Source organism: Salmo salar, chromosome ssa09, assembly GCF_905237065.1.
Source record: "Salmo salar chromosome ssa09, Ssal_v3.1, whole genome shotgun sequence".
NCBI lineage: Eukaryota > Metazoa > Chordata > Actinopteri > Salmoniformes > Salmonidae > Salmo > Salmo salar.
In genome coordinates this window covers 99,031,710-99,049,287 of record NC_059450.1, presented here as the reverse complement: position 1 = coordinate 99,049,287, position 17,578 = coordinate 99,031,710, and the positions used below count along the sequence as shown (strand labels likewise).

The window sequence follows — 17,578 nt, the reverse complement described above, 5'->3', positions numbered from 1 at the left end:
GAGAGCACGTTTCCACTGCTCCAGAGTTCAATGGCTATGAGCATTACAGCACTCCAGCCAACGTTTGGCAAGCTTGTGTGTGGCTGCTCAGCCATGGAAACCCATTTCATGAAGCTCCCGACAAACAGTTCTTGTGCTGATGTTGCTTCCAGAGGCAGTTTGGAACTCAGCAGTGAGTGTTGCAACCGAGGACAGGTGATTTTTACGCGCTACGTGCTTCAGCACTCGGCGGTCCCGTTCTGTTAGCTTGTGTGATCTACCACTTCGCCGCTGAGCCGTTGTTGCTCCTAGATGTTTCCACTTCACAATAACAGCACTTACAGTTGCCCGGTGCAGCTCAAGCAGGGCAGAAAGGTGGCATCCTACGACTGTGCCACGTTGAAACTCACTGAGCTCATCAGTAAGGCCATTCTACAGCCACTATTTGTCTACGGAGATTGCATGGCTGTGGGTGCTCTATTTTATGCACCAGTCAGCAATGGGTGTGGCTGAAATCGCCAATTCTGTGAGCTGTCTTGTGCAAGTTTTAAATTGACACAATACCTGATAGCAAAGGTGTCAGCTAGAGATGACTTGCAGGGATTTGTAGTCTTTTCTACTTTGATGCAAATCAGCATTTTTTAATCTGAGAGTAAATGAGCTGATTATATTGATAAAAGTCAGAGAGAAATTTACATGGTTATCAAAACGTCAGCCAGGGTAAGAAACACGAAATACAAAATATTATTTTAAGTGTTTCTAAAATTCTCAATGGGAAAAAATGTTTGATTGGAACCATTTCCCTGTTTGACCGCTAGGTTTTATGGGTATTATGACACCTTCACTGTAGGGCTCTATAGACCATGATAAATCCTTAGTGATGTGGACACCGAGGAACTGCTCCACTACATCCCCATTGATGTGAATGCGGGTGTGCTCGGCCCTCCGTTTCCTGTACACCATGATCAGCTCCTTTGTCTTGCTGACATTGAGGGAGAGGTTGTTGTCTTGGCACCACACAGCCAGGTCTCTGACTTCCTCCCTATAGGCTGTCTCATCGTCATCGGTGATCAGGCTTACCACCGTTGTGTAGTCGGTTAATGATGGTGTTGGAGTCGTGCGCAGTCGTGGGTGAACAGGGAGTACAGCAGGTGACTAAGCAGGCACCCCTGAGGGGCCCCCGTGTTGAGGGTCAGCTTGGCGGATGTGCTGTTGCCAACCCTCACTACCTGGGGGTGTCCAGTCACTAAGTCTAGGATACAGTTGCAGAGGGAGGTGTTTAGTCCCAGGATCCTTAGCTTAGTGATGATCTTGGAGGTTACTATGGTGTTGAACGCTGAGCTGTAGTCAATGAACAGCATACACACGTAGGTGTTCCTTTTCTCCAGGGGGGAAAAGGAAGTGTAGAGTGCAATAGAAAATGCATCATCTGTGGATCTGTTGTGAATTGGAGTGGGTCTAGGGTTTCTGGGATGATGGTGTTTGATATGAGTCATGACCAGCCTTTCAAAGCATTTCGTGGCTTCAGATGAGCGACAGTTATTTAGACAGGTTACCTTGGCTTCCTGGGCACAGGGACAATGGTGGTCTGGGAGAGGTTGAAAATGTCAGTGAAAGAGACTTGCCAGCTGGTCAGCATGTTCTGAGTACACGTCCTGGTATGTTAACCTGTTTAAAGGTCTTACATTGGCTAAGGAGAGCATGATCCAAAACAGCTGGTGTTCTCACGCATGGTCCAGTGTTGCTTGCATCGAAGCGATCATAGAAGGCATTTTGCTCATCTGGTAGGCTCGCGACACTCGGCAGCTCGCAGCTGGGTTTTCCTATGCAATCCATGATAGTTTGCAAGCCCTGCCACAACCAACGAGCGTCACAGCCAGTGTAGTAGAATTTGATCTTAGTCCTGTTTGTAGGATTTGCCTGACACTGTCAGAGTGCATAGCGGGATTTTATTTTAAGTGTCCAGATTAGTGTCCCACTCCTTGAAAGAGGCAGCTCTAGCCTTTAGCTCAGTGCAGATGTTGCCTGTAATCCATGGCTTCTGGTTGGGATATGTACTTACGGTCACTGTGGGGACGACATCATCAATGCACTTATTGATGAAGCCGGTGACTGATGTGGTGTACTCGTCAATGCCATTGGATAAATCCCAGAAGATATTCCAATCTGTGCTAGCAAAACAGTCCTGTAGCTTAGCATCTGTTTCATCAGACCACTTTCATTATTGGTACTTCCTGTTTGAGTTTTTGATTGTAAGCAGGAAACAGGAGGACAGAGTTATGGTCAGATTTGCCAAATGTAGAGCAAGGCTAGACCTTTATATGCTTCTCTGTGTGTAGAGTTTTTTCGCCTCTAGTTGCACAGGTGACATGCTAGTATAAATGAGGTAAGATGGATTTCAGTTTTCCTACATGAAAAATATAGAGAATCAGGGGGATAGAATTATGGTCAGATTTGCCAAATGGAGGGTGAGAGCTTTTGTACGTGTCTGTGTGTGGAGTAAAGGTGGTCTAGAGGTTTTTTTGTCCTCTGGTTGCACGTGACATGGTAGAAATTAGGTAAAACGGATTTAAGTTTCTCTGCATTAAAGTCCCCAGCCACTAGGAGTGCTGCCTCTGGATGAGCATTTTCTTGTTTGCTTATGGCCTTATTCAGCTTGTTGAGTGCAGTCTTAGTGCCAGCATCGGTTTGTGGTGGTAAATAGACGGCTAAATTATATTTATTACTCACATGAAAAATATAGAGGAAAACTCTCTTGGTAAATAGTATGGTCTACAGCAGGGTTCTCCAACTCGCGGCCAGCGAGCCGAATTTGGCCCACGGGTGGTTTTAATGAAAAAAAAATTCAAAAACATAAAAAAAAAAAACTTATTTTATTTTTTATTTGTTGTATTTTTTCATTATTGGACATAAAAGATTGTAAAAACACCAGGAAATTAGATCCAAGTGATGTTAATTTAACAAATATGTTCCCAAGTATTCCCAACAGAGTTGTGGACTCGAGTCACATGACTTGGACTCGAGTCTAACCCCAGTCAAAAATTCGATGACTTTAGACTCGACTTGATAGAAAATAAAATAACTTGAGAGACAACAGCATCGCCCTTGTAAAAAAACTGTAATAGATTGGCTAGTGAAGCGTATACTCGATACTCTGATTGGACCAGCAAACTGTCAATCAACACAGGTTGGGTGGTGACCTAGCAAACAGATGGCTGATTTGCTGTACAGTTCAGGCCAAAGGTTTTGAGAATGACAAAAATATACATTTTCACAAAGTCTGCTGCTTCACTGTCTTTAGATATTTTTGTCAGATGTTACTATGGAATACTGAAGTATAATTACAAGCATTTCATAGTTCATAGTTTTCCATAGTTTTAGACAATTTTTAATAGGTATTTCTCTCTCTCTCTCTCTCTCAATTCAAGGGGTTTTATTGGCATGGGAAACATATGTTAAAAATGCTAAAGCAGGTGAAGTAGACAATACACAAAAGTGAAATAAACAATAAAATTGAACAGTAAACATTACACTCACAGAAGTTCCAAAAGAATAAGGACCTTACAAATGTCATATTGTGTATACAGTCGTGGCCAAACGATTTGAGAATGACACAAATATAAATTTTCACAAAGTTTGCTGCTTCAGTGTCTTTAGATATTTTTGTGAGATGTTACTCTGGAATACTGGAGTATAATTACAAGCATTTCACAAGTGTCAAAGGCTTTTATTGACAATTACATGAAGTTGATGCAAAGAGTCAATACTTGCAGTGTTGACCCTTCTTTTTCAAGACCTCTGCAATCCGCCCTGGCATGCTGTCAATTAACTTCTGGGCCACATCCTGACTGATGGCAGCCCATTCTTGCATAATCAATTCTTGGAGTTTGTCAGAATTTGTGGGTTTTTGTTTGTCCACCCGCCTCTTGAGGATTGACCACAAGTTCTCAATGGGATTAAGGTCTGGGGAGTTTCCTGGCCATGGACCCAAAATATCAATGTTTTGTTCCCCGAGCCACTTAGTTATCACTGTTGCCTTATGGCAAGGTGCTCCATCATGCTGGAAAAGGCATTGTTCGTCACCAAACTGTTCCTGGATGGTTGGGAGAAGTTGCTCTCGGAGGATGTATTGGTACCATTCTTTATTCATGGCTGTGTTCTTAGGCAAAATTGTGAGTGAGCCCACTCCCTTGGCTGAGAAGCAACCCCACACATGAATGGTTCAGGATGCTTTACTGTTGGCATGACACAGGACTGATGGTAGTGCTCACCTTGTCTTCTCCGGACAAGCTTTTTTCCGGATGCCCCAAACAATCAGAAAGGGGATTCATCAGAGAAAATGACTTTACCCCAGTCCTAAGCAGTCCAATCCCTGTACCTTTTGCAGAATATCAGTCTGTTCCTGATGTTTTTCCTGGAGAGAAGTGGCTTCTTTGCTGCCCTTCTTAACACCAGGTCATCCTCCAAAAGTCTTCGCCTCACTGTGTGCAGATGCACTCACACCTGCCTGCTGCCATTCCTGAGCAAGCTCTGTACTGGTGGTGCCCCGATCCCGCAGCTGAATCAACTTTAGGAGACGGTCCTGGTGATTGCTGGACTTTCTTGGGTGCCCTGAAGCCTTCTTCACAACAATTGAACCACTCTCCTTGAAGTTCTTGATCATCTGATAAATTGTTGATTTAGGTGCAATCTTGCTGGCAGCAATATCCTTGCCTGTGAAGCCCTATTTGTGCAAAGCAATGATGACGGCGCGTGTTTCCTTGCAGGTAACCATGGTTGACAGAGGAAGAACAATGATTCCAAGCACCACCCTCCTGTTGAAGCTTCCAGTCTGTTATTCGAACTCAATCAGCATAACAGAGTGATCTCCAGCCTTGTCCTCGTCAACACTGACACCTGTGTTAACGAGAGAATCACTGACATGATGTCAGCTGGTCCTTCTGTGGCAGGGCTGAAATGCAGTGGAAATGTTTTTCTGGGATTCAGTTCATTTGCATGGCAAATAGGGACTTTGCAATTATTTGCAATTCATCTGATCACTCTTCATAACATTCTGGAGTATATGCAAATTGCCATCATACAAACTGAGGCAGCAGACTTTGTGAAAACTATATTTGTGTCATTCTCAAAACTTTTGGCCACGACTGTAAAGCTATAGGATCGGGTGAAACGTCAACGTCAAATTATAGGAAGAGAGGACTACCATAATAAATAAATATGCAGCTCCCAAAAATGTTGTTGATCAAGAATATTAACTGTTTACTTTGCAATCTCATCAGCAATGGGCAACAACTATATTAGCATAGGCCTACTGGTATTTTGGTATGCAACAATTACTAGCATAGTGTCACAGACGTCGTATTGATTAGACCAAAATGCAGGCGGAATGTGTATACTCATCTTCTTTTTATTTGGCAGAAAGAAGGAAAACCAATACAAAACACACGTATACAAAAATAACGACGACAAACAGTCCTGTAAGGCATACAGCTATACACAAAACACTCTAAACAAACACACCCCTGCCACGTCCTGACCAAACTACAATAAAAAATAACCCCTTATACTGGTCAGGACGTGACACATAGGCCTACTGGTATTTTGGTATGTAACAATTACTAGCATATGCCTACTGGTATTTTGGTATGTAACAATTACTAGCATAGGCCTACTGGTATTTTGGTATGTAACAATTACTAGCATAGGCCTACTGGTATTTTGGTATGTAACAATGGCTTGAAATGTATCATTTACTTATGAAGCTCGTATTTGGAATTTATTTTAAATGAATTATTACTGTGGCGAAGACGCACCATAGGCGCGGCTCTTCACCTCTACTCTCCGAACTCCAGCTGCCAGTGAAGAGGGCATTTTGTTTTCTCTTGTTTAAATGTTTGCTGTTGCTTTCACACGTTTAAATGCATAGGCCCTATGTGGTCATTATATATTCTATCTAATACTACAATAATTGCTAGCGTTTCATCATTCCATACCCGTACCGTTTATTGCAACATGTAGACATTTCTGTTTCACATTTGATAGGCCTACAATACATTTTGATTTAGCCAACCACTTATTATCCTCTGAGTGGGCGCAATATTTATTGTTCACGTAAATATTCAAAAGATTCATGAGGTAGAAGTGCTGTTTATTTAATTCAATGTATCGTTACCTTTGTTTATATTTCCCAGGGTGCCGTGTGCCAGAGTTCGTGGGTCTGTGTCCTACAGTGCCTTGCAAAAGTATTCATCGCCCCTTGGCATTTTTCCTATTTTGTTGCATTACAACCTGTAATTTAAATTTATTTTTATTTGGATTCCATGTAATGGACATACACAAAATAGTCTAAATTGGTGAAGTGAAATGAAAATAATAACTTTTTTTCAAAAGAATTACAAAAATTAAAAACGGAAAAGTGTTGCGTGCATATGTATTCACCCCCTTTGCTATGCAGCCCCTAAATAAGATCTAGTGCAACCAATTACCTTCAGAAGTCACATAATTAATTAAATAAAGTCCACCTGTGTGCAATCTAAGTGTCACATGATCTGTCACGTGATCTCAGTATATATACACCTGTTCTGAAAGGCCCCAGAGTCTGCAACACCACTAAGCAAGGGGCACCACCAAGCAAGTGACACCATGAAGACCAAGGAGCTCTCCAAACACATTAGGGACAAAGTTGTGGAGAAGTACAGATCAGGGTTGGGTTATAAAAAATATCTGAAACTTTGAACATCCCACGGAGCACCATTCAATCCATTATTAAAAAATTGAAAGAATATGGCACCACAACAAACCTGCCAAGAGAGGGCCACCCACCAAAACTCACAGACCATTCAAGGAGGGAATTAATCAGAGAGGCAACATAGAGACAAAAGATAACCCTGAAGGAGCTGCAAAGCTCCACAGAGTATCTGTCCATAGGATCACTTTACGTCGTACACGCCACACAGCTGGACTTTACGGAAGAGTGGCCAGAAAAAAAGCCATTGCTTAAAGAAGAAAATAAGCATGTGGGAGATAAGCATGTGGGAGACTCTCCAAACATATGGAATAAGGTACTCGGGGTGATGAGAGCTTTTTGGTGATCAAGGAAAACACTATGTCCGGCGCAAACCCAACACCTCTCATCACCCCGAGAACACCATCCCCACAGTGAAGCATGGTGATGGCAGCATCATGCTGTGGGGATGTTTTTCATCGGCCGGGACTGGGAAACTGGTCAGAATTGAAGGAATGATGGATGGCACTAAATACAGGGAAATTATTGAGGGGAACCAGTTTCAGTCTTCCAGAGATTTGAGACTGGGATGGAGGTTCACCTTCCAGCAGGACAATGACCCTAAGCATACTGCTAAAGCAACATTCAAGTGGTTTAAGGGGAAACATTTAGATGTGTTGGAATGGCCTAGTCAAAGCCCAGACCTCAATCCAATTGAGAATCTGTGGTATGATTTAAAGATTGCTGTACACCAGCAGGAACCCATCCAACTTGAGGGAGCTGGAGCAGTTTTGCCTTGAAGAATGGGCAACAATCCCAGTGGCTAGATGTGCCAAGCTTATAGAGACATACCCCTAGAGACTTGCAGCTGTAATTGCTGCAAAAGGTGTCTCTACGATGTATTGACTTTGGGGGGAATGGTGAATAGTTATGCACCCTCAAGTTTTCCAGGTTTTTTTGTCTTATTTCTTGTTTGTTTCACAATAAAAAATATTTTTGCATCTTCAAAGTGGTAGGCATGTTGTGTAAATCAAATGATACAAACCCCCCCAAAAAATCTATTTTAATTCCAGGTTGTAAGGCAACAAAATAGGAAAAATGCCAATGAGGGTGAATGCTTTCACAAGCCACTCTATGTCTTTGTCATTCTGGTTGTGCATAAAATGAGCGTGCCCGCCTCATTGCACTTAGGAATAGGCTACGTGGCCTGCGCTCCAACTTTGGAGTCACAACGTTGAATAAGAGAAAAGTATTGTTCCATGTATGCATGGTGTTAAAATAGTAATAATCATTAAGTCTGATTAAGACCAATGTAACAAATGTAATAATGGATGTTTCAATAGCTTTTTACATTGTAGAACCAGTTTATTGGTAGTAATTGCCAATTGGGTTATTATATAGTCCTGGTGGCCAAGTGCTGATATTATGAAGCCTACCTGTCGAGCTCCGAACAGATTCTATTTGGTTTCTCAAGGGGAGGCTGTGCAGTCTTGCCCTCTACCTGTGTCCGTTCAGATGGGGCAGGGCCTGATACAGAGGCTATTTATTTTGGCCTGTTTATATTTGATAAATCTACTTGTATATTTTGTATGATCCTGCGGCGGCCACGTTCGCCATTGGATCACCAAGACTAAATAAATGTCCAATCTGAACCCGTCAACCTGACTTGTCTTCTGAACCCATCAACCTGACTGGTCTTCTGCTGATCTAAGGCTCTTATTACTAATACAAGGACTCCATTTTACAACTATATCATCAAAATGTGTGAGAAGGGCTGTCTGGTAGCCTCAATAAGTAGACAAAGATTTGTAGTTCAAAAAGTTATTGCAAAGTTATTATTTATTTTTTACTTGAGACTTTAAAAAACTTGACTCGACTTGACTTTCTCTTAGAATGTACGTCTTGGACTTGACGCGATTCTTGACCCGTTCTACTCAGGACTCGACTTGAGACTCAGACCTTGTGACCTGAGACTTGCTTGTGACTGGAATAATAGTGACCTGGGCCCACACCTAATAGACAGACACGTGATCCTATACAAATGGAAACAAGGTTTGAAATAATTATGTTTTAGTCAAACATTATATCTGTTTGGGCTTCTTGCAGTCAATTTGCAGTCTACAAATTATCCGTAATTATAAACTGGGTGGTTTGAGCCCTGAAATCTGATTGGCTGACAGCCGTGGTATATCAGACCGTATACCACGGGTATAACAAAACATTTATTTTTACTGCTCTAATTACGTTGTTAACCAGTTTATAATAGCAATAAAGCACCTCGGCACCTTGTGATATTTGGCCAATATACCATGGCTAAGAGCTGTGTCCAGGCATCTTTAGCCGTGATATATTGGCCATACTGTATACCACACCCCCTCGTGCCTTATTGGTTAATTATGTTCCAATTGTTGATCCTATTGGTCTAAAGCTTATCATGATGTATTCTAACTCAGTTGAGTAGAAACCTAGAGACTTCCTGAATATTAGAGATCACACACCAGCTGTTGTTAACAAAGAGATCACACTCCAGCCTCCTTGAGCCTGACGCTGCCGTCCTGTCCTGCCGAGCCAGATGTATATTATCCATGTCCTTTGTTCAGCCAAGCTTCCTAGAAAACATAGGATATTAATACAATTCTTCAGGTCCCGTTCATAGGATAGTCTCGAACGGAGCTCGTCCAGTTTGTTCTCCAGTGATGGTACGTTCTCCAATTGAACAGATGGCAGAGGGGGTTTATATACTCACCGTCGTAGTTTCATCAGGGCGCAGCCGCACGTCGGCCTCTATGTCACCGTCTCTTTCTCTTCCGAGTGTCGGGGATTAGGGCCTGGGTGAGAAATCTTCATCTAAATGGAGGTTAGTGATCACTGTGCTGACGTCCAGAAGTTATTTTTGTCATGGTGAAAACATTATGTGAAAAAAAAAGTTAAGATCAGCAACAACAACAGAAAGAGTTGGTTGGGAGCTTGTAAAACAGATGCTATAGAGGAGAGGAGAGGAGAGGAGAGGAGAGGAGAGGAGAGGAGAGGAGAGGAGAGGAGAGGAGAGGAGAGGAGAGGAGAGGAGAGGAGAGGAGAGGAGAGGAGAGGAGAGGAGAGGAGAGGAGAGGAGAGGATGCAGGATAAAACAACACTATTGATGCAGGCTAAAACAACACTATTGATACAGGATAAAACAACACACTAATAATGCAGGATTTATATATTCATTTATAATGCAAGATACAAACAACACTATTGATGCAGGATAAAAACAATACAATATTGATGCAGGATAAAACAACACTATTGATTCAGGATCAAACAACATCATTGATTTACCAACCCACTGCAACAAACTATACCCTTTTCACACTACTGAGCTGAGCTGAGCCAAAGCCAAACTGAGCTTAGCTGCACTGGTCTGGTATTGCAGCCTCCATATTTGCTGGAACGAACAATGTGTTAATTGGTCTTCTGTTTGGGAATGTCACAAAGAACATAGGATTCAATAGAGAATGAGGTTATGATTTACTGCCGTAAAACAGATACATCTCCCAGAGATGTAAACTCCAGTATTTGTCATGGTGTAAACTGGCATCTCAATTCACAACCTGACCTGGAGCGTGAGCTCAATTCTCTCCTCCCTCCTCCTCAGCTCTCTGATTGGCTCATTTCAGACAGACCTCCCCCACTTCCCTCAGCCACATCCCTCCTCTCCTCCCTCCTCCTCCTCTGCTCTCTGATTGGCTCATTTCAGACAGACCTCCCCCACTTTCCTCTCCTCCGCCTTCCTCCTCCTCCTCCCCTGTTCATGGCTAGAGTTCTACAGTCCTCCGCAGAAATCAGCACCCCCTTCTGAGAGCAGATCAGACACTCCACCAGACTGAAGTGGAGTGGGAGACACCACTTCTGGCTGGAGGGGTGACGGAGGGAGAGGAGTCAATGACAGGAGAGAAGGATCACAGGGGGTGTCTGGTAGAGAGCTGAGAGAGAGACTCTCCTTTTAATTTACAAATTAAGTTTTTCAAATTAAATCTTAACAGGCTACTCAGAGGCGTTCCCTGAGGGAGGGAGGCTGGAATTACTGCCTGGTTATCCCCTCCGTATGGAGCGAGGGAAGGGAGGAAGAGAAAGAGTGAGAGAGAAACGGCAGGGAAGAGACTGATGGGGAACCTCATGGTGTGTGGCAGTCAAGCGAAACCACAATCAGGACAAAATTAGCCCCCACACACACACCCACACCCACACCCACACCCACACACACGATGTCATGTGTTGACAGGACCATATCTCATGATACTAGGGGAGGACACGGCCATTTAATGACATCCTGCATGTGGATGTAGTTTGCTTTATTGTGTGTGTGTCTGTAAAGGTGTGTGCGTCTGTAAAGGTGTGTGTGCGTCTGTACAGGTGTGTGTGTCTTGCCGAGAGATCAGAGCCTGTTCTGTGCTCCCCTCTCTTCTGTTCTGTTCTCTCTCCGGTGCCTCCAGTTTTTTGGCTGTCAGTCATTCTCAGTCGACAGGCCTGCGTCAACCAGAGAGCTGCTACCACACACACACACACACACACCAACAGTCAGCCAACAGAATCTTTCCCACAAACACACAGCGTCTCTCATCTCCCAGTTAGGACTGTTATTGTCTTTGATGCAGAGTGTGTGATACTGAGTGTGCTGTGTCTCTTGGGGGTGCGATGACATTTCCCTGTGATGCTCTGCATATGTGATCCAGCTGTATGTTAGCCAGACAGCTCCTATCGGGACCAATTAAGTTAATATTTAATGTGTCCGCCATCCTCTATTGGACTTCGCCAGGGCTGGCGGTTAGCTGACTGGCTCGCTGCACACCGGATAACGTGTGTTGGTCGAGTGTGTGGAGAAATGGTGCTGCATATGCTAACTGTGTGTGTGTGTGTGTGTGTGTGTGTGTGTGTGTGTGTGTGTGTGTGTGTGTGTGTGTGTGTGTGTGTGTGTGTGTGTGTGTGTGTGTGTCCTCTCCGTGTGCTAGTGTAGAACATGAGGATGTGTGAAAACAGCGAATACAAAAGCGAAATGCTTTTCACGTGGCGCCGACTGGTAAGACGCTTCTGGAGAACGATCACGTGTGCGAGCAACGCAGACCTCATGGGCTCAAATCCTCTGTATGAATCAGAAGGAAGTGGTACTCTGGAAGCGAGCAGTGTAACACCCTTCACATTAGCTCCTCTGTACACAGCTCAGACCTGAGGGACATGGTGGTCATTAGCCTGAGGGAGACTGTGGTTATTGTGTCAAACATTTAGCCATTCTATATCTGGGTTCGAACACTTGTCGTACGACTCGCCAAAGTTTAGATTGTCATGTTGTTAGTTTATTGTTTAGTTAAGATTAAAGGCCTTATGTCACGTTGATAGTTTATTATTTAGTTAAGATTAAAGGCCTTATGTCACGTTGATAGTTTATTGTTTAGTTAAGATTAAAGGCCTTATGTCACGTTGATAGTTTATTGTTTAGTTAAGATTAAAGGCCTTATGTCACGTTGATAGTTTATTAAGTTAAGTTGACATCAGGGGGATTGTAACATACTCTGTTTCACTGAAACATGGCTCTCTCGGGATAAGCTGTCGGAGTCGGTACAGCCACCGGGATTCTTTGTGCGTCATGCCGACAGAAAGAAGAAGGGCGCGGGTGTATGTTTCATGATTAATGACTCATGGTGTAATTGTAACAACATACATGAACTCAAGTCTTTTTGTTCACCTGACCTAGAATTCCTCACAATCAAATGCCGACTGTATTATGTCCCAAGAGAATTCTTGTAGATTTTTTCTCACAGCCGTGTATATACTACCTCAAGCAGATACCACAACAGCCCTCAAGGAACTTCACAGGACTTTATGACAACTGGAAACCATATATCCTGAGGCTGTATTTATTGTAGCTGGGGATTTTAACAAAGCGAATTTGAGAACAAGGCTACCTAAATTCTACCAGCAGATTGACTGTAGCACTCGTGAGGACAATACACTAGATCACTGCTACTCTAACTTCCGCGATGCATACAAGGCCCTCCCCTGCCCTCCATTCGGGAAATCTGACCACGATTCCATTTTGCTCCTCCCTTCCTATAGGCAGAAACTCAAACAGAATGTACCCGTGACAAGGTATATTCAACGCTGGTCTGACCAATCGGAATCCACGCTTCAAGATTGTTTTGATCATGCGGACTGGGATGTGTTCCGGGCAGCCTCAGAGAATAATATTGAGTTATACCCTGATTCTGTGAGTGAGTTTATAAGGAAGTGTATAGGAGATGTTGTACCCACTGTGACTATTAAAACCTACCCTAACCAGAAACCGTGGATAGATGGCAGCATTCGCGTAAAACTGAAAGGGCGAACCACCGCATTTAAACATGGCAAGGTGACTGGGGATATGGTTGAATACAAACAGTGTAGTTATTCCCTCCGTAAGGCAATCAAACAGGCAAAACGTCAGTACAGAGACAAAGTGGAGTCGCAATTCAACATCTCAGACACAAGTATGTGGCAGGGACTACAGACAATCACAGACTACAAAAAGATAACCAGCCACGTCACGGACACCGACGTCTTGCTTCCAGACAAACTAAACATCTTCTTTGCCAACTTTGAGGATAATACAGTGCCAGTATTGTTCCTGTTCCCAAGAAGGCAAAGGTAACTGATCTAAATGACTGTCGCCCCGTAGCACTCACTTCTGTCATCATGAAGTGCTTTGAGAGACTAGTCAAGGATCATATCACCTCCACCTTACCTGTCACCCTTGACCCACTACAATTTGCTTATCGTCCTAATAGGTCCACTGACAATGTAATCGCCATCACACTGCACACTGCCCTATACCACCTGGACAAGAGGAATACCTATATAAGAATGCAGTTCATTGACTACAGTTCAGCGTTCAACACCATAGTACCCTCCAAACCATTCAGAAGGCAAGGTCAGTACAGGTGCATCAAAGCTGGGACCGAGAGACTGAAAAACAGTTTCTATCTCAAGGCCATCAGACTGTTAAACAGCCATCACGAACACAGAGAGGCTGCTGCCTGCAGAATCATTGGCCACTTTAATAAATGGATCACTAGCCACTTTAATAATGTTTCCATTTCTTGCATTACTCATCTCATATGCATATACTGTCTTTTATACCATCTTAGTCTATGCCGCTCGGTCATTGCTCATCCATATATTTATATATTCTTATTCCATTACTTAGATTGTGTTTATTAGGTAGCTATCGTGGAATTGTTAGATTACTTGTTAGATATTGCTGCGCTGTCAGAACTAGAAACACAAGCATTTCGCTACCCTTGCGATTACATCTGCTAACCATGTGACCAATGCATGTTGATTTACTTCCTATTTACATTACATAACTGATGTTCCAGCTGTTTGGATTATACGTTTGCAAAATAAAAAAAAATAAAAAAACAGTTTTTTGCATTGTCATTATGGGGTATTGTGATGCCGTTATGGGATATTGTGTGTAGATTGTAGTTATTAGAATAAGGCTGTAACCTATCAAAATGTGGAAAAAGTCCAGGGGTCTGAATACTTTCCGAATGCGCTGTACATAGCTGCCTGTAAATATTTACATAGTTGCAGTGGTGGAAAAAGTACTTCATTGTCATACTTGAGTAAAAGTAAAGATACTTTGATAGAAAATGACTCAAGCAAAAGTGAAAGTCACCCAATAAAATACTACTTGAGTAATAGTCAAAAAGTATTTGGTTTTAAATGTACTTAAGTATGAGAAGTAAAAGTATAAACCATTTCAAAATACTAATATTAAGCAAACCAGACTGCATAATTATTTATTTTCTTTTTTATTGACGGATAGCCAGGGGCACACTCCAACATAATTTGCTAACGAAGCATTTGTGTTTAGTGAGTCCGGCAGATCAGAGGCAGTTGGGATGGACCAGGGATGTTCTCTTGTTAAGTGTGTGAATTGGACCATTTTCCTGTCAAAATGTAACGACTAGATAGTATAGAGAGATAAAACCATAAGGTAGATACGGTTTTATCTCCCCATACTTATGGTTTTATCTCTCTATACTATCCTATCTACCTTATGGTTTTATCTCTGTATCCTATCTACCTCATGGTTTTATCTCTCTATCCTATCTACCTTATGGTTTTATCTCTCTACACTATCTACCTTAAGGTTTTATCTCCAAATACTATTCTAAGGTAGATAGTATAGAGAGATATAACCATAAGGTAGATAGGATAGAGAGATACAACCATGAGGTAGATAGTATAGAGAGATATAACAATGGAGGCGGATGAATGGCACGACAATGGGCCTCAGCATCTCATCACGTTATCTACATTTTACATTTTAGTCTCTTATCCACAGCGACTTACAGTTAGTATATTAATCTTCAGATAGCTAGGTGAGACGACCACATATCACAGTAGTTAGTATATTCAGATAGCTAGGTGGGACAACCACATATCACAGTAGTTAGTATATTCAGATAGCTAGGTGGGACAACCACATATCACAGTAGTTAGTATATTCAGATAGCAAGGTGGACAACCACATATCACAGTAGTTAGTATAGTATATTCAAATAGCTAGGTGGACAACCACATATCACAGTAGTTAGTATATTCAGATAGCTAGGTGGAACAACCACATATCACAGTAGTTAGTATATTCATCTTCAGATAGCTAGGTGGACAACCACATATCACAGTAGTTAGTATATTCATCTTCAGATAGCTAGGTGGACAACCACATATCACAGTAGTTAGTATATTCAGATAGCTAGGTGGGACAACCACATATCACAGTAGTTAGTATATCCTGTTAGGTCTAGGGGGCAGTATTGACACGGCTGGATAAAAAACGTACCCGATTTAATCTGGTTACTACTCCTGCCCAGTAACTAGAATATGCATATAATTATTGGCTTTGGATAGAAAACACCCTACAGTTTCTAAAACTGTTTGAATGGTGTCTGTGAGTATAACAGAACTCATATGGCAGGCAAAAACCTGAGAAGATTTCCTGCAGGAAGTGGCCTGTCTGACAAGGTGTCGTTCTTCTTGCCTCTGTTTATTGAAGACTGAGGATCTCTGCTATAACGTGACACTTCCTACAGCTCCGATAGGCTCTCAGAAGGCGGCAAAAAGCTGAATCGTGGCTTTGCAGGCTCTGGCTGAAAAAAAGTAGCGCGTTTGGATAGTGGCTGGTTACAGTACTGTGAGACTCAGGCGCGTGCCCGCGTCGACCGAATGCTTTGTTTTCTTTCCTCTGTTTACCTAAACGCAGATTCCCGGTCGGAATATTATCGCTTTTTTACGAGAAAAATGGCATAAAAATGGATTTTAAACAGCGGTTGACATGCTTCGAAGTACGGTAATGGAATATTTAGAATTTTTTTGTCACGAATTGCGCCATGCTCGTGACCCTTATTTACACTTCGGATAGTGTCTTGAACGCACGAACAAAACGCCGCTATTTGGATATAACGATGGATTATTTTGGACCAAACCAACATTTGTTATTGAAGTAGCAGTCCTGGGAGTGCATTCTGACGAAGAACATCAAAGGTAATCAAACTTTTGTAATAGTAAATCTGACTTTGGTCAGGGCTAAACTTGGTGGGTGTCTAAATAGCTAGCCGTGATGGCTGGGCTATCTACTGAGAATATTGCAAAATGTGCTTTCACCGAAAAGCTATTTTAAAATCGGACACCTCGATTGCACAAAGGAGTTCTGTATCTATAATTCTTAAAATAATTGTTATGTTTTTTGTGAACGTTTATCGTGAGTAATTTAGTAAATTCACCGGAGGTTTGCGGGGGGTATGCTAGTTCTGAACGTCACATGCTAATGTAAAAAGCTGGTTTTTGATATAAATATGAACTTGATTGAACAAAACATGCATGTATTGTATAACATAATGTCCTAGGTGTGTCATCTGATGAAGATCATCAAAGGTTAGTGCTGCATTTAGCTGTCTTCTGGGTTTTTGTGACATTATATGCTAGCTTGAAAAATGGGTGTCTGATTATTTCTGGCTGGGTACTCTGCTGACATAATCTAATGTTTTGCTTTCGTTGTAAAGCCTTTTTGAAATCGGACAGTGTGGTTAGATTAACGAGAGTCTTGTCTTTAAAATGGTGTAAAATAGTCATATGTTTGAGAAATTGAAGTAATAGCATTTCTAAGGTATTTGAAAATCGCGCCACGGGATTACACTGGCTGTTGCTTAGGTGGGACGATTTCGTCCCGCCTAGCCCAGAGAGGATATTCAGATAGCTAGGTGGGACAACCACATATCACAGTAGTTAGCATATTCAGATAGCTAGGTGGGACAACCACATATCACAGTAGTTAGTATATTCATCTTCAGATAGCTAGGAGGGCAACCACATATCACAGGCATAGAAAGATTTTATTTAGATATTACTGCACTGTAGGAACCAGAAGCACAAGAATTTTGCTACGCTCGCATTAACATCCGCTAACCATGTGTATGTGACAAACAATTTGATTTGAATTGATTTGAAAGTCCATTTTCCTCAATAACGTAGCTATGACTGGCGTGGTTACACGTGGTCTGTGGTTGTGACGACATTGGAAGCTCTTTTGGGAAGAGAAATTAACATTCAATTCTCTGGCAACAGCTCTGGTGGACAATCCTGCAGTCAGCATGCCAATTGCACACTCCCTCAAAACTTGAGACATATGTGGCATTGTGTTGTGTGACAAAACTGCATATTTTATAGTGGTTTTTATTTTACGCAGCACAAGGTGCACCTGTGTAATGAATAATGATCATGCTTCTTAATGTGCCACACCTGTCAAATGGATTGATTATCTTGGCAAAGGAGAAATGCTCACTAATAGAGATT

General features: G+C 42.2%; 1 protein-coding gene across 1 annotated transcript in view; it reads left to right on the top strand.

The window, feature by feature from the left end:
- Positions 1 to 17,578, top strand: part of LOC106560686 (netrin receptor UNC5A) — a 237,569-nt gene that overhangs the window by 183,824 nt on the left and 36,167 nt on the right. The window lies entirely within an intron of this gene.